The 27447-nt window shown below is 39.8% G+C and overlaps 1 protein-coding gene across 1 annotated transcript in view; it reads left to right on the forward strand.

Annotated features, from left to right (window-relative positions):
• Positions 1-1029: 1029 nt before the first annotated feature.
• Positions 1030-27447, forward strand: part of PIP5K1B (phosphatidylinositol-4-phosphate 5-kinase type 1 beta) — a 118382-nt gene continuing 91964 nt past the window's right edge. Inside the window, exon 1 of the mRNA XM_082497910.1 lies at positions 1030-1131. The gene's annotated coding sequence lies outside the window, so the exon portion shown is untranslated. The remainder of the gene's footprint in view (positions 1132-27447) is intronic.

The following is a 27447-nucleotide window of genomic DNA, read 5'->3' on the forward strand; positions in this document are numbered from 1 at the left end:
TTGATTTTTTTTTTTTTCAGATTAGTTTCTTATCGAGCCTGTAGGTAGCTAAGGGTTTTCTATTTTTTACTTTTGATACCTGCAGAATGGGTTAGAAACTGTAAAAAATACTTTCTCTGTGGCTCGCATAATGTGGTCCATATAGTGTTGAAAACATGCTTACTGGTTCTTGCAGCTCCATATGTGCAGTATCTACTCTGTGTGTTTATGGTCTGTATAACCAAGGAAAGTTAAGTGTGTGGGCGTTCTCGGCTACTTTAAGATAGAAGCTGGCAACAGCCTTTCCTTAGGACCTGGGCAGCTTTTCATAAGGCGCTGCCTCCCCTTCTCCCCCCCAGCTCCTATTTGGTTTTAAGGGGAGATAAGAGCTGGCACAGCTTCTGTGCAGTTTTCAGCACCCTGCAGGGTACGGTGCTGTGATAACAGTTGCTGCAAGCCTGCGTAAGCATTTGTCTTACACAATGATTGCAGAATGTATACTTGTTGGTGTTGCAGTGTGGTTACTTTGGTTACTGTTGGTAATTACATGGTGCTGTAGTTGAAATTTGTATGCTTTGGGAGCTAAAAAGCAAACTTCACTAGGCAGGCAAAATAAAATGTGGACTTAGGAGCATATAGATGAGCAGTTTGGTATATGTTGTAATGTTCAAAACCCCATATTGATCAGAACTGAACAGCAAACTTTGCACAAGTTAAATGCAGGGAAATGCTTTTCTAAATAAAGTCTTCCTGACAGTGCTAGACAGAGATTGGGAAGAGGGTCCTCATGCCTTCCCTGCCATCCAGCGTTAGGTGCAGCTTGGGACATTCTTCATCTTCTGGGTGTAGTTTGTGTTTGAATCCATTTTGTACTGTACCTGCATGTTGTGGACTCACACCACCGACACTCTGAATTATTTTTTTTTTCCCTAAATAGATCAAGTGTCTGATTTTTCATTGCAGATTCCTGCTGTGGTTATGAGGTCATACATCTTGTCTTATTCTTCACGTTTGTACAGTCCAGAAAGAGCTTTTTCTCCTGTGTGAAGATGAAACTTCAAGTCTTTCTTCAGTGAGCTGGAAATCGCATCATTTACTTTCCCTCTTCATTCTCCAGTTGTGAACTAGAAAACCATACTAGCCTGTTGCAAGGTACAGTATCTACCATTTTACTGTTATTTCCTCCTTGCTGTACAAATAGCTGTTTTATTTGCGATCAGAGAAGTAGGGGGAAGTTGTAGGTGTTGCAAGTGCCTTGTATATTTTCACTGTTGTCCAGATGTGCTTGTGTTTCGTATTTTGAAATACAAGATTTTCAAAAACTAAAATCATAAAACTCATCCTATGAAAAAAGTATCAGGGATCTGGAATCAGGTTCTGCTTGGCTCATTTTGTCTCTATACAAACTTACTGAGTTGCAGTTTTCTGGCACATGAAGATAGAAATTGGGAAGCCTATCTTGGTGTCCTTTGACTAGAGCTGCTAGTTTATCATCAGAATTTTGTTAAGTATAGTGGACAAAAGTACAAAGATGGTGTGAATATACAAGTTGTTAAAAAAAATTAAATACCATTCAATAGTAGAAATATTGCTGTAATTTAAAAATTCACTTATTAAATCTTGTTCTCAGCTCCAGTAACGTAGCTGTACCATTTGAACTGAAGGAAACTGCTAGCATTTAAGTTTATAGCTTTATGAGCATTGCAGTTTAATGGGATGTTGCCTTCAGCACCAAAGGTGACTTAAAAATACTACAACTGTTACGGCAGTTTGCCACTTTTTTGACTGTGGTTGCATAACTGTTAGTGAGGCTTTATGATAATATCAGATCACTGAACTGATACGGGTTAAAAATAACTGTAAGAACAAAAGAAATCAGTGTGGAGTGCAGCTGTTTTTCAACTGACTCTCTAAATGGTGCAATTTGCTAGTACAACCATTTGTGGGGTTGTGCTGTGGGTGTGTGTTAACAGCAGTGGAGAGGTGGAAGAGAAGCTGAATTAGTAGAGTGAGGCCTGTTAGCGTCTTTTGCTTTTGAGAAAATAGTATGTGAGATTCCTGTCGGCGTTCCTTTAGTCTAGTCAAGAGAGAGAAACTTGTTGCTTGGTTGCAACAGGTGTTGCCCCCACCACATCCCCAGTCTGCATCACAGTCTAAATCTCACTCTCTGTGCCCGTCGGGACTTTTTCTTTTGTTGCTGCAAGCTATAGCATAGCAAAGCCTGTGGGTAGACCTCCGTCTGCAAAGGGAGCGAACAGGCCAGATTCTCCTTGGGCTGTTTTGTACCCAGAACTTCCCATTCCTTTCTATCTGGGAAAGTAATTTGCATTTTTCTCCTGCTGAGTTTGTTTTCATGGGAAGTTCTTGGCCTGGGTACCAGTGTGAGTCAGCTAAACGCCAGAGGATACATCCAGGCAGCTAAATGATAGCTTAATTGTAGCAGGGGTGTGCCAGTTTCTCTCGAGGTCTCAGCATAGCTAGTCCCAGCAGCAGCAGCTGGGGGAGCAGGGAGGTACCAAGGGTGGCAAACTGATGGGAGTCCCAGGTCTCTACTGGGGCTGGTAGCCTGTGCTGGCCTCTGTCCTGTGTTCGTTTGCTGCTCTTGCTGACTGGTGTGTGTAGAAAGGTTTCCAAGTGTCGGAATGGCACTCCCGTTTAGTTCTGTAAACTCTTGTGAAGTCTCATGCCATTAGCCACAAGACCATGAGAGCTGATAAGCATTTCCTCTTGGATTCGATACAAACTGTTGTTTCTTCCCCAAATTTAATGTTGATCTGTTTTGGTTCATGAAGAGGATTAACTGCATGGGATAGCATGTCTCAAACTGTGGTTTGCTCATTACTAATGACTGTTGAAGAAACAGTATGGTCACAGGCTGTGTGTCAAATGTTCTTTTTTTTTTTTAGCTTACTAAAGGTTTCTGCTGATCTCTGATTTGGAGGACAGTTTGTAATCTGTGGTCTTAGAAAATTTGGGAAATGTGTTTTCTTTGTTTGCTTTTTTTCTCCCAGTTAACTCATTTTTGGTAAATCATCCTAAGCACTCAAGACCCAGAGAAATAGGGAGCAGCCAACTTTTTATTTGGGATAATGTAAAAATCCACTGCAGCCACGACTGCTGCCTATCTCCAATTAGAAGACTAATAGAAATATTTCTTTTGGGTCAAGATAGCAGTCTTCATGGTTAACCCAAGATGTAAAGTTGTAGGATTATTAAAAAGAAGTTTAGAAATTCATGCACTTCCTGTTACGGCTGTATATATGAAAATCTTCAGAGGATGATTGAACTAAATGGAAAGATTTTGAGATTCCCTGGACGCTGCTAAAGTAACTTTGTGCCTTGAAAGGTTCTGCAAGTTTTCTTTCCCTTTGTACCTAATTACAGTCTTGGTTTCGATGTGTCAGGAGTCAAGGCTTTTTGCCTGAGAGTAATGCAATATTTTTATGAGGCCATGCCCAGGTTTACAGTGTGGCAGTTAGCACTACACAGCTTGTTGGTGCCTCTTCCTTAGTAGGAAGGTTTGTGTGTGCAGTGGTATGCAATTGGCTTGTCTGCCAATCATTGATAACAGTAGAACAGTGATTTTTTTTTCCAACCTCTGGAAAAGAACCAAAACCATCTCTGGTATGAACACTGAACTTCATTTTCAGTAGTGCAATCTGAGTTAAATTTTTTGCATCACTGTTATTTAAAGTTACTTCAGTGTCAAGTTTGACCTTCAGAGCTCCAATAAAGGATGTGTCAGCTGTGTCGCAGACCTTTATCTTTAGCGTGCTCTCCTCTTGTTCTAATGTCTTACAAATTCGAGAGGGTTTGTATCCTGATTTATTTGAATATACAAACATTTCTGTATGCATAATTCTTAAAAAAAAAAAAATATTGCTAAGGCAATAAATAGTCCTATTCAACCTTTTTTCTCCAGTGTGTCTGCTGACCATACTAGGAGAGGTTTATCTGAGGATGGAGGGGTGAAAATTTACATTCTTGGCTGATGGAGGGGTTGCCATGCAGTGTAGTCGTTTGGTTAATGAGTCAAGGTAAAGGTTACTGCACGTTTACCCTCTTCATAGCCCAAAGTGTAATCAGTAGATCCACACCTGCAGGCGCTGATTAGGATCTCCTCCTTTTTCTTTGTGATAGGTTTTCTCTGAGTCCGTTTGGACAGCAGAGCGGGTGGTCCTGATTTCTGTGGTGTGGAGATCGCCTCTTACTTGGCCCACCAGGCTGCAGTGAGATAAAGCGGTATTTCTGTGGCTCTGAGTGGTCTTGTATAAGACCCCTGAGAGCTCTGTATAGTCTGGAAAGAAAAAGGCACATGTGGCTTACCATGCTCGGAGGAGCATACCCTTAAGTCAAACTTGAGTACCCAGATTCTGCCAAAATTGGTGGTTTTGCTTGATTTTGAGTGGTATGGAAGTCCATATGCATAATTATATAAGGTATATCACAGTGTATGAAGGCAGGCACACACAGAAGTCTTTCAGGGACTGGTACTTTAGTCCTTTTTTCCTCACTCAACCTTGCACACGCTTTGAGGGGAAGAAACTTTCATGTTCAGAGTAGTAGAAAGTCCTGGGAGGGAAGAGAGATGTCCCACCAAGTTCAGTCGCTTTGTTCAACACAGAAACAAGGGAAGTATTGCAAAGAGGTTTTTGGCTAGGGAACAGAAAACCTTTTCATGGGACTCCACAGCTTCTGGTTTTGTTTTTAATACAAACATGATGTAACAAGTCATCTCATTAAATAATGATACTTGTATGTTTCATGTTATCAAGTTTTGTTTGCACTGTGAACCTTTTGCCAGCTATTCACAGATCACTATAGTAGGACAATGAAGCATTGCAAATGGAAAGAACATTAATATGTATTTGAATGGCTATAGAAATCTAAATTGGAACCTTACTTTCTTTGGGGCTTTGCTGGTCTTTACACTAGAAATAGTTTGAAACTACTGGGAATGTGGATGAGTAAGGATCATAGTCTTTCATTATCACCTTTTCTCTGGTTGTTAGGCTTCCGCTGAAATGTATGTTGGTGATCTCATATAGAGATGTGGTGCTGCTGGGACTACTTTAATCTTCAGTCATGTCAATGTGGTGATTCTAAGCATATGCAGAAAGCAGAGATGATGTTGCCTAAAAGGCAGTTTGACATCTGATTTCGGGGCAGAAAAACACACATAGAATGTTATTGCTTGGTGTGCAAATAATGGAATTGCAAGTAAGAGATATTAAAAGTACCTAAAATTAAAACACAAATACCTGTATAATTTTAAGATAGATTTAAAAATTCTGTTGTAACTAGCTGAAACAATGAATTTAGGAAACATTTAGTGATAGTGATTCTGAGAAGGAAGAGTTTCAGACCTCTTCAATAAATTAATCCATAGTAATTGAGAACAACCTCTTAAATGGCAATGTTAATGGCAAATTGCTTTTGTTTCATTTGTGTAGGAACACTGGCTAAAATGTTCACTGTTAAACTAACATTTCACTTGTTTGTTTGTTTGTTTGTTGGGTTTTTTAAATAGTTTTTCAGAGCCAGAACTAAAGAATGAGTAGCTTATAACTATAAATATTTAGGTTAAGATGGTTCATGTGCTGCTTCACATCTGAAATGTATTCATAAGGATGTTTTATTCAAAGTCTTATGCTTCAGCATTTGGAAAAAGAAACTCCAACAGTAGGAGTGTCCTACTTGTTAGCCCTCAAAACTTTAATTAAGTCTTGGAGTATTGTAAACTGTAATCTTTGCTCAGTCCCAAGATCTCTGTCTGGAATTATGTGGAACACAGGCAACTAATTTTGACCTGTCTGTGGAGAAGTATTTTAATTGTGTGCATATGTTAAACAGTAGACTCAGTGTACTGTGCAGTTCTTATGCAAAATAGCCAAGAAACGTACCAATGTCTAGCTAGGCTGGATGTTTTGTAAGGCTGTCCAATGCATTTGTTTAGGATTTACATGGTTGCTTCTATTTCTAGCTACTGCCATGCTAGAGAATATACTGGGCTTTGTTGTGTTGTTGTACGCCTGGGTGTGGCTTCTGTCATGTGCTTTGCATACACTTACATTGGAGTCTGAAGTGTTAACGCAGACAGACCTAGCCTAGGACTGTCTCTGTTATTTGACTAGCTGTTTGTAGCACAGTAGCAAAACCAGAGGATTTGAGCAACGAATTAATACTTTGAGTCACCTACAGCCTGTACAGCCTGCAATGACAGCAGTGTTTCCCTCATTTATGTCCCCTTACATCAGCAGACTAGGTTATTATTGTTACTTGAGCACATGCCTTCCTGTTGTGCTGTAATTAGGCAAGAGTGAGCACACAAAGCTTTAGGATAAAAGGAAGAAAAACATTTGGAACCATTCTTCAGAGTTACTCGTTCTTAAATTGAGGTTATTGCCTTCTGTTAGTAGCTGAACTGATCAATTAACTTCCTCTTCCCAGTAGCAGTCCAGTAAGTCATTAAACTAATTATTCGACTGCTCATTAGTACTCTCACTTTTTTCCTTTTTTCTATAGGCCTGGTTGTAAAGGGGGGCCTCTAACATGACTTGTCTCACTGTATGTTAGCAGTATTTTCTTACTATATGAATAGTTAGAAATGTTGTTAGAAAGGTAAAAGAGCAATGGTCTGCTCTGTCTCTGTGGACTCCAGTTTCTAGAATTAGCTGTGTTTCTTTGGGATCTGAACTCCATTGTACTAAAGCCCAAACAGAGCACGTCTTGCATGTTACTGACCTCTGAGACTATTTTGACAAGTCTTTTCAGTGCTTAAACCTTCCCAGCTTCTTTCTGCTTCATGTGCTTTATTTCACAGAGGTGTCAGGAACTCTACAGGGTGGAAAATGCATCTGAAGATTGACATGTCAAGCTGACTGTCAGAGAGCAGAGTACCCTCTTTACCTTAGTTTTTCAAGAGGAGAAGTTGTGTAAAGATCCCTACAGTTGTGTACTACAGAACTCATCTTTGAAGCTGCTCAAGAAAGATTACTGTAGTTTAAGTGCATTTATGATCAGACTGTGACTTTCCAGCCCCAAAGTGGTTGTACATCGTAGGAGTATCCTACCTCATATTTTTGATGCTTGAATTTATTTACCTGTGATGTAAGAATGGTATTTTTTTAACAGCTGTTTGGCCTTATGTGGACGTCAATGATTAACTAGTAAACAGCCATGAACATCTGCACAATTACTAGGTGCAGTTACCTTTAGCACTCACCTTGACTCCTCCCAGTTTGTCCATACACATTGCAGAGACTACCTGTCATTTAGAATTGCCCTTTCACAGAATCACAGAATTTTCAGAGTTAGAAAGGACCTCTAGAGATCATCTAGTCCAACTCCCCTGCTAAAGCAGGATTGCCTAGAGCACATTACTCAGGACCTGCATCCAGGCGGGTCTTGAAAATCTCCAGAGAAGGGGACTCCACAACAACCCTGGGCAGCCTGTGCCAGTGCTCTGTCACCCTCACCGTAAAGAAGTTTTTCCGTGTATTTGAATGGAACTTCCTGTGTTCTAACTTGTGCCCATTACCCCTCGTCCTGTTACTGGGAACCATTGAAAAGAGCCTGGCTCCATCCTCCTTCAACCTACCCTTTAGATACTTGTACGCCATAATAAGGTCTCCCCTCAGCCTTCTCCAGGCTAAAGAGTCCCAGCTCTCTCAGCCTTTCCTCATAAGGGAGATGCTCCAATCCCTTAATCATCTTAGTTGCCCTTTGCTGGACTCTCTCCCTCTCTGTCCCTCTTGAACTGGGGAGCCCAAAACTGGACACAGTATTCCAGTTGTGGCCTCACCAGTGCAGAGTAGAGGGGGAGAATGACCTCCTTTGACCTACTGGCAACACTCTTCCCTATGCAGCCCAGGATGGCATTGGCCTTTTTGGCAACAAGGGCACATTGCTGGCTCATGGATAATTTACTGTCTACCACAACCCCCAGATCCTTCTCCTCCGAGCTACTTCCCAGCAGGTCCTCCCCTAACCTATACTGGTGCCTAGCATTCTTCCTCCCCAGGTGCAGGACCTTGCCCTTGCTTTTGTTGAACCTCATTAGGTTCTCTGCCCAGCTCTCCAGCCTGTCCAGGTCACGCTGGATGGCAGCACGACCCTCTGGGGTGTCAGCCACCCCACCCAGTTTGGTGTCATCAGCGAACTTGCTGAGGATACACTCTGCCCCCTCATCCAGGGCATTAATGAATATATTAAACAAGATTGGACCGAGTATTGACCCCTACGGGACACCACTGGTTACAGGCCTCCAACTAGACTCTGTGCCGCTGATCACAACCCTCTGAGTTCTGTCCCGCAGCCAGTTCTCAATTCACCTCACTGTCACCTCATCTAGCCCATACTTCCTCAGCTTCCTAATGAGGATGTCATGGGAGACAGTGTCAAAAGCCTTGCTAAAGTCAAGGTAGATGACATCTACGACTCTCCCATCATCCAGCCAACCAGTTATAACATCATAGAAAGCTATCAGATTGGTCAAGCATGATTTACCCTTGGTAAATCCATGTTGACCACTTCCAATAACTTCCTCTCCCTCAACGTGTTTGGAGATGACATCTAGAATGAGTCGCTCCATTACCTTCCCAGGGACAGAGGTGAGACTAACTGGTCTGTAGTTCCCTGGGTCCTCCTTCTTGCCTTTTTTGAAGATCGGCATCTTTGCATCTCACCACTTGAATCGTGGTTCCAGGTTTGGTGTGAAGTGATCTGCGACTACAGAATGTTGAAACCTAACCAATACCCTTTGGTGTGGTCCCACTGTTCATGTTCCCTTTATTAGTTTGCTGCATAGGCTGGTCATCCATAGCCTCTCCCTCTGACACATGTAGGAGATGAAGTGGTGAGATCTGAGTCTGTATATTCTTTGGGTGAGTAAGGGAAGCCCCTGCTAGGGTTATGTGTGTGCCCTGATGCAAAGATTGGAACAGGGATTCTACCTGGCCATAGCTTTTCCATCCTTGCTCACGTGTTTCTTATGTGGGCAAAGACCCCTCTGGCCCTTACTAGCAGTCTTCCCAATGGCAGTCTTGCCAGTGCCCTAAAACAGTCTTGTGGCACAATGGTCTGGGCAGATGTGCTGCAGGACACAGCTGGCAGAGGGGAGACATCAATGCAGTGTCTATGCAGATGACTGATAGTGAGGAGATGTGCATCTGGGGTGCGTGTAACATCTTACCATAAAGAACTAATGAATAGACATAATGTCTGGCTAGTTTGGGTCTATGTTTAACTTAAATGAATTGTGAAAGCCACCTGTGTTTGAAGGACTGCCTGATCTCTTTGGTCACGATGTGATATTATACAACAAAGTGTATCTTTGCACGTTGCATTTGTCTTGCATCAGGTTGTGTTTGAGTAATTAAACATTCCATTTGAAAAAAAAAATGGCTAAGGAACAAACATCTTTTTATTAAATTAAGGCATTTAAGTGAGAATTGCAGTAATAAAAACACATCTGTACTAATTGTGTATTGGAAGCTAAATTGTTTAACTTCATTATTTTAAATAATATCATATATTTTCAAGTCATAATCTGACTTAATTGAACATTTGCCTTTCAAGAGGGAGATACTGCAGACTGATTTATTTATCTTTTTTTTCCTCGCCCCGAGGCAGTCTACCAAAACACTGGAGTGGTTTATTTCAGAAGTACACACCACAGCAATTATGATAAAATCTCTTTAAAACTTTTTTCCATGTATGGCACTATCGCAGCTCTTAGTTGAGCTGAATCTTATGTATTTATAACTGCATCCAGGCAACCATGACAAGTCAGCCACGCTGACTTTGTGATCAGAGAGGCCTTGGAAGTTAGTGGGAGACAATAACCTCAAGCAGTTCATACCTCTTGGCAAAAACTCAAGGGAATTTCTCCTTGGTTGGAAGGGGCTTGAGGAAGAGCCTAAATCTAAAATCATCACGTACAGTTTATTTTAATCTGAAATTATCTGGTCTATTCATATGTTGTTAATAGAGATATTACAGAACTCTGAGTTGAATTTATGCAGCTAAGAAATATGATCTGAAATTCCTTCTATCTTGTAATTTATTTGTCCGTGCAAGCCTGATCTATCTTTTTAATGTCTGTTGTATGTCTGATTTAATGTGCAGTATCAGGATAGCATCATTAGCTATAGCAAGTGTGACAGCACATGAGTACATTGTCTGTTTAAGGTTTAACATCTGGAATGGTTAAACCGGAGGTTAAAATGCTGGTGGAAATTTCAGCTGCCTTCAGCTGAAGCTAAGATGTGTAATAACAGACTGTGGTAGGAAGTAATTTATAAGTTGTTTGCTTGGGTTTGGGGTTTTTTTGGTCACAGCATGACATTAGTAGAAGAATTTATTTTTACTTTGCTATACCTGCAAATGATGATAAAGTGCATGATGAGAGGTGTGGCTTGTAAAAGTTGAGTTAAAATCAAGAGATGCCTTAGGATGTTTTTGTTGGCTGCTGTTGAGTGGTGTCTTGATTTTTACATAGACCTTCAATGCAGAATTTAACTTGAAACTTCAGGTCTAATTACAGGGACAGTAAGTTTCTTTCAGGATTTTAACTTGTTTGTTGAAATGTAAACATTTTTCTCTGTTTGCAACACTAATATTGTGTTAAAGCATCACAAATTATATGAAAACTGCTAAAAATATGTATGTTTTTATGAAGTTGTTTGAGGGGGTAAGTAAGTAGGCATAGTGAAAAATGAGACTCAATTCTCCCATTTGCAATAATTTCTAGGGATATTAGTGATGAACCTCTGACTGGAATTTAATAACTGCTTGGGTTAAAATTTGGTTGCAGTAGCAACCACATTAAATACTTCGATGTTTGCTTGCAATGCTTATTTAGTATTGTTTACCTTACGTTTTTATGCAGAATACATTTTAAACAGTGGTGACTATTACATTTAGAAGCAGTGAAGCTGAGGCTGAAAAGGTTGGGAGCAAACAATTTTTTACTTAGGTGTTTTAGTGGTATTTCTGCTAATTGAAACAAGAAGCAGCTGTTGACACAGGGAGGTGGAGGGTCAGAGTCTTTCTGTGGGACCTCAGAAATACTCAGTTTAAACAAATTCTGTGAATTTGTTGCTTCCACCTATCAACTGTAAATGATATTTAGAAAGTGCTTTGCAAACTCTAAGAGATGCTTTATAGTGTGTATCTACAGAGTGAGAGTGGTACTATGGCAGTAATCTACGAAAGGGTGGGATTTGCAGGAGTACCCCCAAACTTGGAAGGGGGAGGAGTAAAAAATCTTTGATGGTTTTCTTATAACTCCTATGACATTTGCCGGATGCTGTGTCTTCGCCATTAAAATCAAATACAAAGTCACAAACACAAATTTTATTGACCAAATCTCATGCAACTGCATGTTATTGAAGAATAAAAGCTAACTGGTATGTGGAAATAAGTAGTGCAGCAACCTGCAGCTGGTTCTTGTAACCTTGGTTCTGGTTGTGTAAATTTGTTATATAAGGTACTGAAGGTAAAAACATGTCATGAAGTTCAGTATATAAGGCTTGGGCTAAATAAGTTTTTACTTAATAAAAGCTTGCACTTAGATTGTCAGGTTCAACTCAGTACTCTGCAACAAGCTGTCATTTAAAACCTGAGATAGGAGGAGAAAATCAGGTCTCGCACCGTGAGAGCTGTTGAGTCCCTGCAGTTTCTTCTGGCAGAAGTGAGGGATGCAAACATTCAGCCCTTTATGTGAGAGGCTCTCAAGGACTAAAGAAAAAGTTGTAAGAATTGTCCCTTTAAGGGCTAACTGAAAATAAACAAACAAGCAAACAAACAAAAACCCCCACAGTGTACTGAGAGTAGGAATGTGTAACATCTTATGATGAGGGTGGCTGTCCATGTTTTGTATTTCCTGTGGTTTGTCGCTGTATTGCAGAAGAGTAGTACTCTCTGCCTGTTACCTGTCTGTATGCATGGTAAGCAAATGCAGGCTGTGAACCTGCTTGTGCTGTAGGGTCTGCAACAAACTCCAGCAGCACACAGAGTCAGATTTGACACTGTAAAGCATCTATAGACCATGACAGTGTATTTTATTCCATATAGTCTATTAGGTGGCTTTATTTGTGCCTATAAAGTATTGGAATATACCCAACTCTGCCATATATGTTCTGTTGACCCATGGCATTGTATGCATGTGACTGAAAATCAGACCTGGCATTCACTGAATAATTAGCAAACCCAGCAGTGATGTTGAGAAGTTATAACGTCATTCTTGATCCTTCCATCTGTTCATTTACTTTATCTTCAAGAGAACGGGACTCTCTGCAGCAAAAGCAAACATTTCAGTGAACTAAACCCTCAGACAAGCAAGGTGATCTTCTGGAGTGATGGACCTACCTCTCCTGTCCTGTATTTTCCTTAGTCTCTTGAGATTTGCATAATATACTTGTTTGGGATGACATTTACAGAGATGTCTGTAGCCTGGCTGCTGTGTTAGATGTGAAATACATTGGACTTCCACTATTTATGCCCTAAACTGGGGGAGAAGATGGGCACTGTATGTATAAGAATAAATGCTAGTTTTCTTTGTGTATGCATAAATATATAATAAAAGTAACTTTTACAAAGAATAATGAGGTTTGAATTTCATCAGACTAGAAGACACTGAATTGATATTACTTTATTGTGTTCTTAATAACTAATGAAACAGAACTGAGATGTGCATTTACTAACGAAATGATATATTATGGAGTGAAAACAAGTGTGGAAAGTTCACAACTTCAAACTTGATATCTTTCTTTTTTTTAATGGGCATCTTGATGAAATGTAAGCGTTCTACTGTTGTTCTTGGCAGCCTATAATTAGCTACTACATGGTATCATAAGAACACTTTCTGTTGTTAAGGACTACTTTTTCTGTATGTTTAGGCCTGATTCTCCTAGAACATTTTTTTGGTGCTATAAACTTGCTGTAACCATCCCTTCTTCCTGACTGGAACAAAATTTTCAGGTGAATATTTTTATTACAGCTCATTCCAAGTTCTAAATGAATCTTAAATGAGATTAAATCTAAATGAATCTTAAAATCACCCTTTTAAGGGTGACTGATGACCAGTTCCCCGGGATGTGCCGTTACTTTGATATAAATATGTTCAAATAAAATCAGATTGAATGTGCCTGACAAATTTGGTGGCCTTCTATGAAGGGGTTACAGTGGCAGTGGACAAGGGAAGATCCACTGATGTCATCTACCTGATGCAAAGCATTTGACACTGTCCCACACGATATCCTGGTCTCTAAATTAAAGAGACATGGATTCGACAAACGGACCACTCGGTGGATAAAGAACTGGCTGGACGGTCACACTCCAAGAGTTGCGGTCAACAGCTCAATGTCCAAGTGGAGAGAAGTGACGAGTGGTGTTCCTCAGGGATTGGTATTGGGACCTGTACTGTTCAACATCTTTACCGGCGACATGGACAGCAGGGTTGAGTGCACCCTCAGCAAGTTTGCCAATGATACCAAGCTGTTTGGCAAGGTAGAGATGCTGGAGGGGAGGGATGTCATCTGGAGGGACCTGGACAGGCTGGAGAGGTGGGCCCAAGGCAACCTCATGCAGTTCAACAAGGCCAAGTGCAAGGTCTTACATCTGGGTCGGAGCAAATAGCACAAATACAGGCTTGACGGGGAATGGCTGGAGAGCAGCCCTGAGGAGAAGGACCTGGGTGTGCTCATTGACGAGAAGCTCAACATGAGCCAGCAATGTGCAATCGCAGCCCAGAAGGCCAACCGTATCCTGGGCTGCATCAAGAGAAGTGTGGCCAGCAGGTCAAAGGAGGTGATTCTGCCCCTCTAACTCCACGCTCATGAGACCCCCACCTGGAGTACTGCATCCAGCTTTGGAGTTCCCAACATAAGAAGGACATGGAGCTATCGGAGCGCGTCCAGAGGAGAGCCACGAGGATGATCCGAGGTCTGGAGCACATCTCCTATGAGGAGAGGCTGAAAGAGTTGGGGCTGTTCAGCCTGGAGAAGAGAAGGCTCCGGGGAGATCTTGTTGAGGCCTTCCAGTACCTAAAGGGGGCCTACAGGAGAGCTGGGGAAGGACTTTTTACTAGGTCATGTAGTGATAGGACAAGGGGGAATGGCTTCAAACTGGAAGAGGGCAGGTTTAGATTGAACATTAGGAAGAAATTCTTCACTTTGAGGGTGTTGAGGCACTGGGACAAGTTGCCCAGAGAGGTTGTTGAGGCCCCATCCCTGGAGGCGTTCAAGGCCATGCTGGATATGGTTTTGGGCAACCTGGTCTAGTGGGATGTGTCCCTGCTTATGGCAGGGGTGTTGGAACTCAATGATCTTCAAGGTCCCTTCCAACCTAAACCATTCTATGAATATCCATGTTTAGCAAAGCATGTTATGGAAGTGGCTTGATCTCTGTGAAGAGTACACAGATATAGCAGCATCTCCTAAAATTTTAATTGCTGATGCTTATGCCCCATCAAATAGATGTTAGAAACAAGAATGTCAGTTAACAGCAAAGCAATCTTCAATTACCTGTCTCACTCTTTTGAATAAGTTTGTGACTATTACAAAATTCCTAGAGATGGGAAATCAGATAAATTTTGTGCTGTGTGTACTGCAAGATTCTTCCACTTAGAAAAAAACCAATGCATTAACAGGCATTAGATCTTTTGTGGACCGTTAGCACTTAGTATAAATGGCCAAATAAAAGCTCTTTTGCAGCATTTACCTCAAACTCCGTAACTTGAAAGGTAGTGTGCGGCCCTCTTCAGTGCTGCTTTTGTGTGTGGCATGATAAGTGGTAACCCAGCTGAAACTCACATCTTAAGAATTTACGAGGCAGAAGTTGCTATCTGAAAAATCAGGGTAAGAGGGGAAAACTGATTAGGCAATTATTGTCAAACGTATCAGCAGAGTTAACAAATACGCATACAGTAGGGTAGAAAAAAGGTTTCTGGTATTTTTGAAGCCATTCCATATTATACAAATGTTTACAAGAGTCTGAAGGAGTGAAACCACAAATCTGCTAAAGTCCCAGTGCAGAACAGGGTGGTTGAATCAGCTGCGCTCCATGAATTCAGTGATTCTGTGTTGTTCAGAATGCACTCTAATTTTGGCAGTCCAATTTCTTCCAAAGCAGGGTCAAAACAGGCAATAGCAACCATAATGTCACTTTTAAAATACAGCTGATCCTTGCAGTAACATGGCTTGTATGTAATTTCCATTTTTTGGAGGTGAAGAATAAGGAAAGTGACAGGAGTGTTACGACATGCTTCTGCAAAGGAGGTACTTCCATGATTAGACATACCTTTTTGTCCTGTGGGCTCAAGGTTCTTGGGAGTCTAACTAAAATACAGATTCTTTTTTCCATAAGAGACATACCTGTTTCTTATCTGAAGATGCAATTGTTGATGGTGTGGTATGTGAGAATTTCTCATTAAAGGGAAGTTTCACATATAAGCCTGTCTTTATACTTACAGCTAATAAAAGCATTCAAGTAGTTTCCCTTTTAGACCAGTCTGAACTGTGGAATTTCAGGAGGGGGTGGTTTCCTATTCAGTTTCCTTAGGATTAGTTTTGCTGTTTCTATTCTATGTGGATACTTCTGCAGCTATTGCAGCAAAGTTGAGGGTTTTGTTCAGTTTGTGACATAGGTACTTCCACTTATTTTATTTTTTTTAAACAGGGCCTGGTTCTGCAAGCACCTAAACATCAGAGTGATTTTACCAAGGCATAGAGATGCAGGAAGTAAGGAAGAAACATTTCTTCAGAACCAGTATCACTTCTGTCATTTTTGAGCCACCTCTTGTGATACTTAAACTTGTTCCTAATTATTTTATTAAGGTTGTCCAAAATACCACCTCAAGGGAGTGGATGTGGACTGGTCATCATTCACTTAGTCAGTCTTGGAATTATCATTGCATTTTTGCAAATATTATAGGCCTATGGAAATAATGATGCATGGCGCCAAGTGATAGGGAGAAACTATATTGGGAAAGGGCGTGCAGTGTCAAAATGAGTGGCAGAATATAATGTTGAAGCTTGCTCATACAGGATTGCACATACTGCAGCATACAGACAAAATGACGCTGATTTAATGCGCTGCAAAGGCAGTTCTTGGACTTGCATCTCAAATTTAACACTGATAAAATGTTGTGTTCAGCAAAAAGCCTGCTTGAGATGTATTTATGGACTATCTTCATGTTCAAAAATATTAACGAGTTTCATTTGACGCAGAGTGTTGGGGGAAAAATGCTGTATATTTTCCTTTCTTATCAAATACATGTTTTCCTGGTAAGAATTATACAACAATGAGCTGCAAAATAGAAAAAAATAAATGTCTTTCAAGCTATCCTGAGAACATTTATATAGTTTAGAGGTGGAATTTAGAGATTACACTAGAAATTGTCTAGCAGAAGAGTGGATCAGTGGAAATGACAAGATAGTCCAGATGTTGAATAGGAAATGGAACTCTGCAAAATCACCTTTTAACAATTTCAGTGAGCACGTGAAAGAACAAACCTGATTAATGACATATTTGTAGTTAGGAATTACATAATCGTGTCCAGGATGAGACACTGTGAGGAGAAATTCAGGCTTCTGCGTGATGTTTCCTCTTCTGTGGGACAAGGAACAGAGGGCTCAAGCACTGTATGTTGAGTGCAGTGCTTTGGGTTCAGGCCTTGCAACAGACAGTGTGTGACTGATGTCTGCACAAAAGTACAAGAGGTGGGCTCTTCTGTGATTATAAACTGCTATACACATGAGTGCTATTTGTTGAAATTGTGGCCAGGAGATGTAAATGCGGGTAAATCACAATAGTGATATCCCGTATTTCTCTCTCAGGGCCTATAGTTAAACTTGTGTGTGACTTAAAAGAAGAAAAATACTATGCATGCAACCTTTACATTCCCTGTTCTCTTTAATCTGTGATCTATTTTGCATGGTATAATGACAGAGGAGAAGAAAGGGTGTGTGAGCCCTAGATGTATATGGTAAAGGCTCTCTGTTATCAAAAAATATATTGCAAAAGTAACTTCATTCATTTAAGCCTTTTCTGGTTTATTGTGATTGTGCTTCTCCTGTGCTTCAACCTGTGAGGTTGATTTTGTCCTTTGGTAACAGGTAGGAACGGAGCTGAAACACATGTCTTTGTTCAGTTTGAAAGAACACTGTGACACAGAACTTCTGCAAAATAAATACGGGTTCACATCTTGCTTCTTTGACTGCTTCCCTTAGGTCAAAGCTTTCTTTTGTAACCATCGAGTTGTCCCACACAGAGAATATGGAAGCAAAACCTCTTTTCTGCATGCAAATTTACTTTCTGCTACAGGACCCTGTGCACCTACACTTCCAATTCTGTCTGGTTTGCATGGTAAAACATCCTTTGGAGGATCATCACAAATGTGGACAGTAGTGCAACCTTAGTTGCTTGACAAGGTTTTAAAATATGCTTTACCAGCATCTCCTACTGAAGATCAATATATTTGAAATAACTGTGCAGGAGGATGTTTCCCCATTTTGACAGCAAGTAGTACAAAAAATAGATGTAATGTTTAATATCTTGCTGAATTCTTCAGTGTATTTGTATGCTTTTGTAGAGACTTCTTCTGGTTATTAAGCTATAGAACTGAAGCATTATATCCTTTTGCTTTGATTTCCTGGTACCAGAATTCTTTGTATGATTGGTTTTGGTTTAACCAAAATTATGCATACAGGTAATAGTTTAGATTGGTCCATCTGCAAGAACTGCTGTATTTGATATATGCCTCAGAGAGAGGCATCAAACTATACAGTGGCTAAAAGATACTTATGTGGTGGGTGGTTTCATTATATTTTTTTTCTTAATTAAAGAAATGATAGCAGAAAAGGATATAAAGTCATTGTCTTCAAGCTGGTGATACACAAATGCCTACTGAAAGAAGATTAGGAGGCTTGATAGTAGAGGTGTGAAGAGTTAAACACTCTGAACTTTACAAGAGAGGTGTGTGGAACTCTGATTTTTCTCTGTTTTAGCAGTCTAAAAATGCAACTATTTTTCATAACAGCACTGTACCTATCGTAAGGTGTGACTAAAAATCCTGTTTAAGAGTTTGGGATCATAATGTTATGCACTGATATACACAGTTAAGGTAGTAAAAATCACATCTCACACAGGTACACCAGCTGCAGGTTGGTACCAAATAATAGAGGAAAATATATATATATATAAAAAAAGTGTGTGTATATACCTAATTTTCATGGAATGTGAAGGCTAAATTTCTGTCTGTAGTTTGTGGTCCACCTAATAATGTTCATGGTACATATCTGAAAGTGATGAAGCCAAAGCAGGACAATCCTTTCTTTTCACAGTAGTTTGATGTAAGCAAATGTGATTTACTGTAGCAAGCAGCTCAAGTCTGCTGACCTATAACAGGCTCCTGCACGAGCCAGTTCTGGGTTTTTTTGCACAGGCCCCCTGCAATGGTCTTTTGCAGGTACATCTCTTCAAGCTTTTTTTGCGGCACAGGAGCAAGTTACAATGGTTGCCTCTGCAGCTAAGCTCTACAACACTTTGGGTTTGGCTGATTGGTTTGTTTTGATCTGTCTCCTTGGCCTTGACTGTGGATTGATGCCATTTTGTATATGTAGTAGTTGCCTGACAACAGGCAAATGGGGCAGGACTGAATATCTCAAGCCCTTTCTGTGAGATAAATGTATGTATCTGTGTTTCACAGTGAACTGACCTTTCTGTATGTTGGGACAAAAATGTCTGCATTGTGCTAGGGATAAAAATCAAGTTTGCTCTCTTCCCTACAACATAAATTTATACTGTCAGCTGTTTATTGACTTTTTTTTATTTATTTTTCCCTTTCCCTGAGTATCCTTTTGTCTATTCAGAGTTAATGGCACTAAATGCTTGTTTTTAATAGACCCAAGCAGAAAACCTTTCCTGTCCATGTATTTCCTATTAACATATATTTCTCTTGCTCTTCATCCACTATTGCTTCCCATTCCTTCTTTCCTCCCAGTTCAGCTATGCACAATCTCTTGCTGAGTTTCTCCCTCTCTGTTTTTCTCTTCTTTGTTCCCCACCCCAAATTACTCACTGTGTTCACTTGGACCCTTCCTGTCTGTTCTATGCATGAAAGTCTTCAAAGTGAAAAAAGTATGCTTTTCAGTTAGTTCTAGTTTTCTTCCTGCTATGAGGACATAAACACTGCAAAGGAAATGAGCTGAGTGAAGTCTAGCCCAGAGGGATGGACTTTCAGTGGCCTTGCCTGCTTTCTGAGCAAAGAAGGGTGCACACCTTCACAGCTATACATAGGGGTATGAAATACCCCTATAGATTCCTCTTCTGTGTGCCCACCCTGATATGTGTCAGCTCTTGGAAGCTGTAATTTTTGTTCTGCAGAGTACCTGTGCTACCTTAAACTTGGTGGTACAGAAGGAGGTCCTTCCAAACCTGTGCAGAGACTATTCTGCCAAGCCAATTGATGCAAGAGGTTCTTCAGAGGCAGGTGTACCAACACAGGCAAATTGTTTGTAGAGCGAGTAATCAAGGGTTATTTAATTAGAAATATTACTTCCATGATTCAGAGAAACTCCCAAGTGAAGCATCTACCAAAAAGCATTGCAGGACTTCTTTACTCCTGTGAGGGGAGAGTGGTTTGCCATCAGCTGCTGGGTTAAGGTTATGTGTCTTTTTCCATCATAGACTGACTTAGCATCACCCTGGCAACGCCTTCATCCTCTTGAGCAAAAATGCAAGCTTAGACCTACATGGCCAAACCAGTGCTTTTTGCTGAAAGCTGTTTGCTTTGAAGGGAGATGTGGATAGTGTCCAGTTTTTCTGGCTTTTATGCCAGACCAGTGTTAGTCATTGCTAGTTAACAGCATCTAAAAATGTGGTACAGCACCTTCAGTCTAGCCTTGTGAGACATCTCGCAGTGTCTGGCTTGCCTCTCTGTCACTCTCACATGTGCATACACTAACTTGCACACACACACAAACACACCATCCAGAGCACCTCAGTAAAGATTTTCAGCTGATCTCCTAATCCACTTATTAAACTAATGGCCTTCTCTTACAAGCATTTGGATAATACAGTGCTCTGCAAGAAAACCGTTCACAGCACCATCACCATTTTTGTGACTTGCCACTACACCTGTCTGTCCTGTGCCCATCCTTGCGGCTAGAACGATGAAGAGGTGTAAGCACACAGGGTACTCTGTGTGGCTCTTTTTTCACTATTTTCTTGCCCCTTATTTGCTGGTCCTGCAGGTGGGCTGCAGTTCTGTGCTCTTATAATGGTATCATATTGCAAGCAAACTGAAGACTGGTCTCTTTATTTGCTGTAAAAGTAAAAGCATAGCTAGCTAGTCCAAAATATTAACGAGTGTCCCTTTTCTCTTACCTAGCTAATTGTCAGGCTGCTTATCCCTGGGAACAAAACACACAAAACTGAGAGGTTCGGGGGTAGTGAGTGCACACTGCTAACAGCAACCTTTGAAAGGCAATTTTCTATGAATACACTTAAACATATGTGCTGTTCAGAATACTGATTTATGTCACCTCAGACTAAAAAAATAACGACCCGATAACTGATAAAATCATAGGCTGAAAAAGGTATTTAACTTATTTAATCAGACAGTCGAGCTGATTAATGCCAGATAAGGTATATCAGAAAGTGGAGTATCACATTGTATCATTTAAATTGTAGGAACACTCTGTTTCTGTGAGAGCGTATTGATTTAATTGTGGGGTTTTTTTTCACTTTACTTTATGGAAACTATATAATGTTCATAGCCAGGGACTATATTTTATCTTGTTGGAATTTTGTTCTCTTTATAGTTAATGATTCATAAAGCAGTATGCATTAGGCAAAAAGTGTGATTAATTTTTTTTTTCCTTTCTAAATGCTGAAAGATGTATTTTTACCTTTTGAAAAACGATGGTGTAGACCATTAAGTGACTTACAGATCATACTGTATACCTTCTCTAACCTAGTCATAATGATGCTTCTAACCCAGTTATAATGATGCGTTGAGAGGTGTAGATAATGTTTCAGAGGGCTTCTGTGTGAAGGAAGGAGATTCTTATTGAAGCCTCTCAAGAATTCAGAGACCTCTTTTGTTCGTGGGAAAACTCATGCTTATTTTCCTTGGAAGAGCTGATGGGTTCTGATCTGTTCTCTTTAAAATTCAGTGGTATCAGGCTGTGTATGGTTCTTCTACAAAGTGCTCACCCGCTGCTTGGTCTTGTTGCTGGTAGAGAACTGTCTCCTTTTTGTTTTAAGTCCCATTATCATTGTGTTCACTTTTTTTTTTATTGAAAAGATAATTTATGTGCAGATGTATCCTTTGCTTATAGTACTAGCTTAAGATTTTGAATCTTCCCATAATACTGCTGACTAGGTTATTTAAAAAAAAAAAACAACAACCAGCTAGCCATTTGCAGAGAGCTCCCTGGGGAGGAAGACTGTGGTGGTGCTTCTATATTGTTTATGAACATGTGGGTTTTTTTAATACAAAAATGTTCATATTGGTGCAATAAATGTGGAGTATAAACCGCTTCTAAAAAACAATGGAGTGTTTCAGAACTGGCAAAAATATTTAGTAATGACTTCATTTTACTTTCTTACTGCCAAAAATGTTCAGGGACAGGTTTTTCAATTTGGTTTGGCAACAACTGTTGGAAAACAATTCGATTATATCATTTGGCTGTAAATAACTACTTTAAAATGTTTATTTGAAAATGTTTGTATCACAGTTTAAAAAAATTGTGGCTAGGTTTCCATACCTTAAAACAGCTGTACCTATTTCTTCCCAAGATATACCTCATGTTCCTTAATGTCAGTAGGATAGGTATGCATACTGATGTGGTTTTGTTTCTTGAAGTACACTACAAATATATTTATAATTTCAGATGAGTGCCGAATTCAGCATACTGTCATGCTGCTGTCAGGCAGAAAAGTAGTCAGTTGCTTATTCTGGTCTGCCCATCGAAGACTGTTTTGGAGAAGAGAAGCATACGCTTTGTTATAAGGACAGTAGTAACCTTTACATTTAAGCAGCCACATGGCCAGAGAATGGAATAATTTTTTAAAAATACTAGAGTTCTTTTGGTGTGCTTAGTGGTGAAGTTCTACTCTAGTGGCTATCAAATGGGTGTCTCTGATGACAACTAGACAGCAGCTATGACAAATAGCAGCTAGTTCTTTACATGCTGAGCCGTTATTTCCTTAATTGGTTTCAGAATTTTATTTTATTCTGTTCTTTTTTTAATTACTTTTGTCTGATGCAGCTTCTGGAATTATTTTTTTTCTCTGTTGAAGCTGTCTCTGTAGTTTAAAAAGAAACACATTAGAAATCTCATTTAAACCAAGAATGTTCCAGCTTCTGTGCTTTGTAGAGCGTTTCATACAATGGGATAATGGTCTCCCTTTCCATAGCTTTGCAAGTGATTTGGGAAAGGTCCCTGAGGAACTTTTACTGTATAGGAAACTGTGAGCTCTTAGTCTAATCAAAGGAATTTTGGTGATGTTGGAGTTGTTCTGTGTGGAGAATGGTACAAGAGAGGTGTTTTAAAATCAATTTGAAGAATAAAGTGAGCTTTTTATTAAATTCTAATTAAAATTAAGTTGGAGGGATCCAAGGAAAACTTCTAATTCCAGTTTTAACTTTCCTTAAGGAAAATAGTGGGGTTTTTTAATTAGTCATAATAGATTTTATTATTCAGTACAAATAACTTGAAGTGTCTCTCATCTGAATTTAGACATAACTTTCAAATTTGGTACTTACATCAGTATTCTATATCCATTCTTGAGTGGCCTTATTTTTCACACAAACTAGGCCCCTGAAAAACAAGTTGCTATTTAAATATACATTTGGGAACCTAGCTTTAGCTGTGTGTTACTGTATATATTTCCCCCAAGCTAATCTTGATCTTAGTTCTGGTGCTGTTGCCCAGCCCATTGCGCACTGCTGCTAACACTTCTTTCCATCTCTCAGTCTTGCTTCCTGCTTTTGCCACAAGTGGACTTGCAGCTCTGAGTTTATGCGAAAGTATATGAGTGATTGAAACAACTGAGACAATCTCATTCACCATGGGCCAAAGGTCTGACGTGTTGTATCACCCTCCCCATTCCCTTCCAGGTTTCTTCTTGATCTCTGGGGAGTCCATGTAAAAGCTGTGCTTGCTGTTGTGAGGAGTTCCATTATGATTATTATTCTTTGGCAGGTTACTTTTTTTTTAGTTTAATTGTCTAGGTGAGCTCTCCTGGGGCCTGAGGAGCACTGGCGCCATAATAAAGATGCTAGTGAATGTGTGTTTGGATCCAGCTTGGATCACTGTGTGAATGTGTGCTAGTTGAATGTATACTTGGCACCAGCTTGGATCACTGAAATTATTGCAGATATAGAGCCTGAGTGGTAGGTGGTGATATTGTGGAATCCAAGAGGAATCATGACAGATAGGGTGTCCAGATCTTTTCCTTCCTTCAAGACAGTACCAACTACATTTAAAACAGTTGTCTAATCTGTCAAAAAATCTCCAATATTAACTATCACATCCTCCAAGGTAGTCTGTTCCACTCTTCAGCTGTCTTTTTGCAGCTATATAGAAGGGTCTTCAAATGGAGAGGAAAATGGGATTTTAAAGACTTTAATTTCTTAGGTAACCTAGCTGCTGAAAAGTTTAACTTAGCTAATATTCAGTAAAAGCTGTGTGTACAGAAGTTATACTTGCAGGATCTAGGCTAAGAAAGCATAGAGGACTTGAAGATCACGATAATCCACTCCAGCACTGAGCTCAGTGTTTCCACAGCATATTCTTCTGCAAACTTTGTTGTGATTAATTATATGCTAATATGCTATTTGGCTGAATAATTCCCAGTGGTGTTTCACTTACAAGTCGCCTGTGAAGAACTGATGAACAAATTACACCATCTGTTTTAGTACATGTAAATTGCTTTAACCACAGCTTTTGTGCATTGTCCACTGAACAATCTTTTTTGGAATGTCCTAGGCAAACAATTTCTGTTATCTTTCTTCATTATGTGCTTCTGTTGTAAATTTATGTTTGCATAGCAATTTTGAGTTGGTGAAGAAAAATATAGTAGGGCTGACTTCTGTTGAGGTGGAAAAAGGTGGATGAGTAGAGAAAAGATAAAGGTCTCAAAATAGAGCATTACAACTGTTGTGAAGTTCTTGTTTCATACAGATTTCTTGTCATAGTAATTTGTTCTGTGCTTTTCTGCTTTTGATCTTGTGTGTTCACTCTATGCTTTTTATACTTAGCCATATCCATTTCACTTATTTTCCATTTTTGGTATGATTCTTTCTGGAGTTTCAGATCACTAAAGTTGTTGGTTTGACTAAGTTCCTCTTTTGTGTATATCTGCTCACAGCAAGATGGGATTGTTTGCACCTCTCTGTCATTCCTTTAGAAAAATAGCAACACATCCACTGACCTCCTTTTCCCCTTATATGAAAGTTCATTCCCCTTGGATCTTACCTGCCAATAATGCGAGTGATGCAGCTTGCCTTGCTTTTCTTCCAAAAATCATGACCACCATGTTCTATGTCATTCAATTTTGCATTGTGAGAAACGCACTCACTGTATTGAATTTTAGTCCGGGGCAAATTCGGTGGAGCAAAGAATATTTATTACAGCGCTGGGAGTTACACAGGGGATTTCTCCTCCCGTGGCTCATTTTTCCCTTTACAACCGCTTGTTTTTATTTCGTATTCCTTATAATTATTCATGTTTCTTCTTGGAACATAGTTTGCATAATCAATGAGTTTTTGGAACGCGACCCACCCCCAAATACATAAACAATGAGTTCTGGGAATGCAACCCACCCCCAAATACATAATCAATGAGTTCTGGGAATGCAACATGCCCCCCTCCCAGGCGCTATGCTTCTTCAGGGGTCTTCCAGATAGTTCATGGAGGGAGGGCCAAAGTCTTTATCACCATGTCCTTCTTGTGGCTTCTTCATTCTTTACACTTCTGTGGTTATCTTAGCTAACTACACCACCCTTTGTTCTGCAAATTTTCGGTAGTTCTAACTGTTGCTTTCATCTGATATCCTATTTAAAACTCTCCCTTTTCCAAATGCATAGCAAGCACACACCCATCTTAGCTGAAGCCATAGCGAGCACACATTCATTTTTAGCTGAAGCAAAATTTTTGCCAAATTACTTATTACAGCATGTACGGTCAAAGGCAAATGTAGAAGAATTTTCCCTCTGATTGTACTTTTTGCTTTCTTAATCAACCATTTGTCCCACCATGCTGCAGTATTTTGTTGGACAGCATGCATTATGTGGTGGTGTTATCTCAAAAGTGCAATGTCTGGTATGTGTTAGTAACACTAGGGCCATTGCCATATCAAAGTTGCCAAAGTAATGGAGCAGAGATCTGATTCTGGACTCTGCAATGTCTTCTACGTGCGCCCTTCACTGTGATACTACTGTAACTTCTGTTTTCTTCTACTGCATACGGTTGTATGTAGTGTGCAGAGGTCTCTGGTTTCCTTCTTTTACTTATTTCAAAGAAAACCCCGTCTTTACAATTTTTATTAATTTGTAACTCTAGAAGACTGATAGTCTTCTAAAAGCTACTGTTGCTGGCACATGAAATCTCAATTATGAAAACAAAAGTAGGAATTGGGAAGTCTTCCTTGACTATGTACAAGTATGGCTTTCTACTTTGTATGCTTTCAGTCTGTTACAAAATAATGAGAAATTAATGAGGTCATTTCACTTTGTAAAAGGAGGACCTGTTAGCAGTTCCTGCAAAACACACAATGTGACGTCAATTATGTCAGGGATCAGATGTTTGTTCTTTCTGATTGCTGGTCTGGGATCAGTGATTCAGAAAAGTCCCATAGTTCTTAATACATGAACACCATCTACTTTCTACTGCATAGTTTGCTCTGCTTTTGGTGTTTGGAAAGACATAAGAGGTCCTTCAGTGCTTGTAGTGATAGGATGAGGGTTAATGGCTTTAAACTAGAAGAGGGTAGTATTAGATTAGATATCAGGAAGAAATTTTTCACTATGAGGGTGGTGAGGCAATGGAACAGGTTGCCCAGAGAAGGTGTGGAGGCCCCATCCCTAGCGGTGTTCAAGGCCCAGCTGGATGGGGCTTTGAGCAACCTGGTCTAGTGGAAGGTATCCCTGCCCACGGCAGGGGGGGGCTGGAACTAGGTGATCTTCATGGTCCCTTCTGACTAAACCATTCTGTGATTCTGGGGAGAACAGAAGACACAACAGTTGACAGTAGAAGCTAAATAGGCTAATAGGCAGTAAAGGAATAAGGTTTAAGACTCTGAGAGTGAAGCTCTGAATTTGGAAATTCACGGAGGGGGAAAAAAAACCAAACCACCTCTTCCTAGAGAGCTTTCAAGTTTTCTGTGAGATGCAGAATTTAAAAAATACGGAAGTTACAAATGGAAAGGGATGTGTTTTGTTGGAGTATATATATAGCAGTGTGCTATATTTTCAAGGACTTCCAAACTTTGATTCCTTTAATAAATTTGCAGTTTAGTTTCCTTTTTTTTTTTTAGCAAGTTTCCATCTGAAAAGTCACAGCAGCTTATTTTCAAAACAAAGAATGTGGTTTGTTACAGAAAATAAAATATGTAGCTATAACTTGTGCTATTGTTGTGGCTGTTTCTGTGACTTTGGTTATTACAGTTGTAGTCTGTTTCAACTCAGAGAACAGGTTAATGCACTAGGAGTACCACTTTAAATGAAAGATGGCAGGACTCTTGTAAGTTGTCAAATCTCCCAGGTAATGGAACTGTATTCTGAGTATTTGTAAACTTTGATGGAGGTAATATTTGCTGAAGTTCTACCTTTTTATTTGTTTTCCCTTTCTGAAAGCTAAAAGAGGAGGCTAGATGGTCTGACACTTCTTGCAGTAAATCAAAGCATTACAATATAAACATACATAGTTTGTAAAAAAAAAAAAAAAATGGTACTCCTTTTATGACTTTAAAAAAAATAATAAAGTAACGTGCTGTATTCTGGGAAATAGGGGGTCACTGTAGAAATCAAACAGTATCAGAATCTTAGCATTGTACTTGGATTAATTACTGAGAGCCTAAAAAATCTGGCAGGGCCCTGAAACCGAAGTGTGTTAGTAAGCTACGTAAACAAAGGTGATGTGAACAGCTGAGGTGACTTAGATTAGGTGAACAGTCTGAATGGCAGTTTTGTGATGTTTTTGCTTGCTGCTTTATCTGTAGCCTTTGTGCTGTCCTGATGTTATCATGAAGACCAGGATAAGGAGATTTTTTTTCCTTTTCACTTTAGATGTGAATGTCATCACTTTGCGTACTGCTTGTGATCTCCATCTCCCTCTTATCTTTGAGGCAAAATAAAAAAGTAATTAGATTTATAGGCTAATCAGGTCTTGAAACTGGACAACATGAGCAGGGTGATCTTAGGAATATTTTTTTTTACTTGGCGTAATAGCTTAT

The sequence above is a fragment of the Vanellus vanellus genome (assembly GCF_965231255.1).
Source record: "Vanellus vanellus genome assembly, chromosome: Z".
Classification (NCBI taxonomy): Eukaryota; Metazoa; Chordata; class Aves; order Charadriiformes; family Charadriidae; genus Vanellus; species Vanellus vanellus.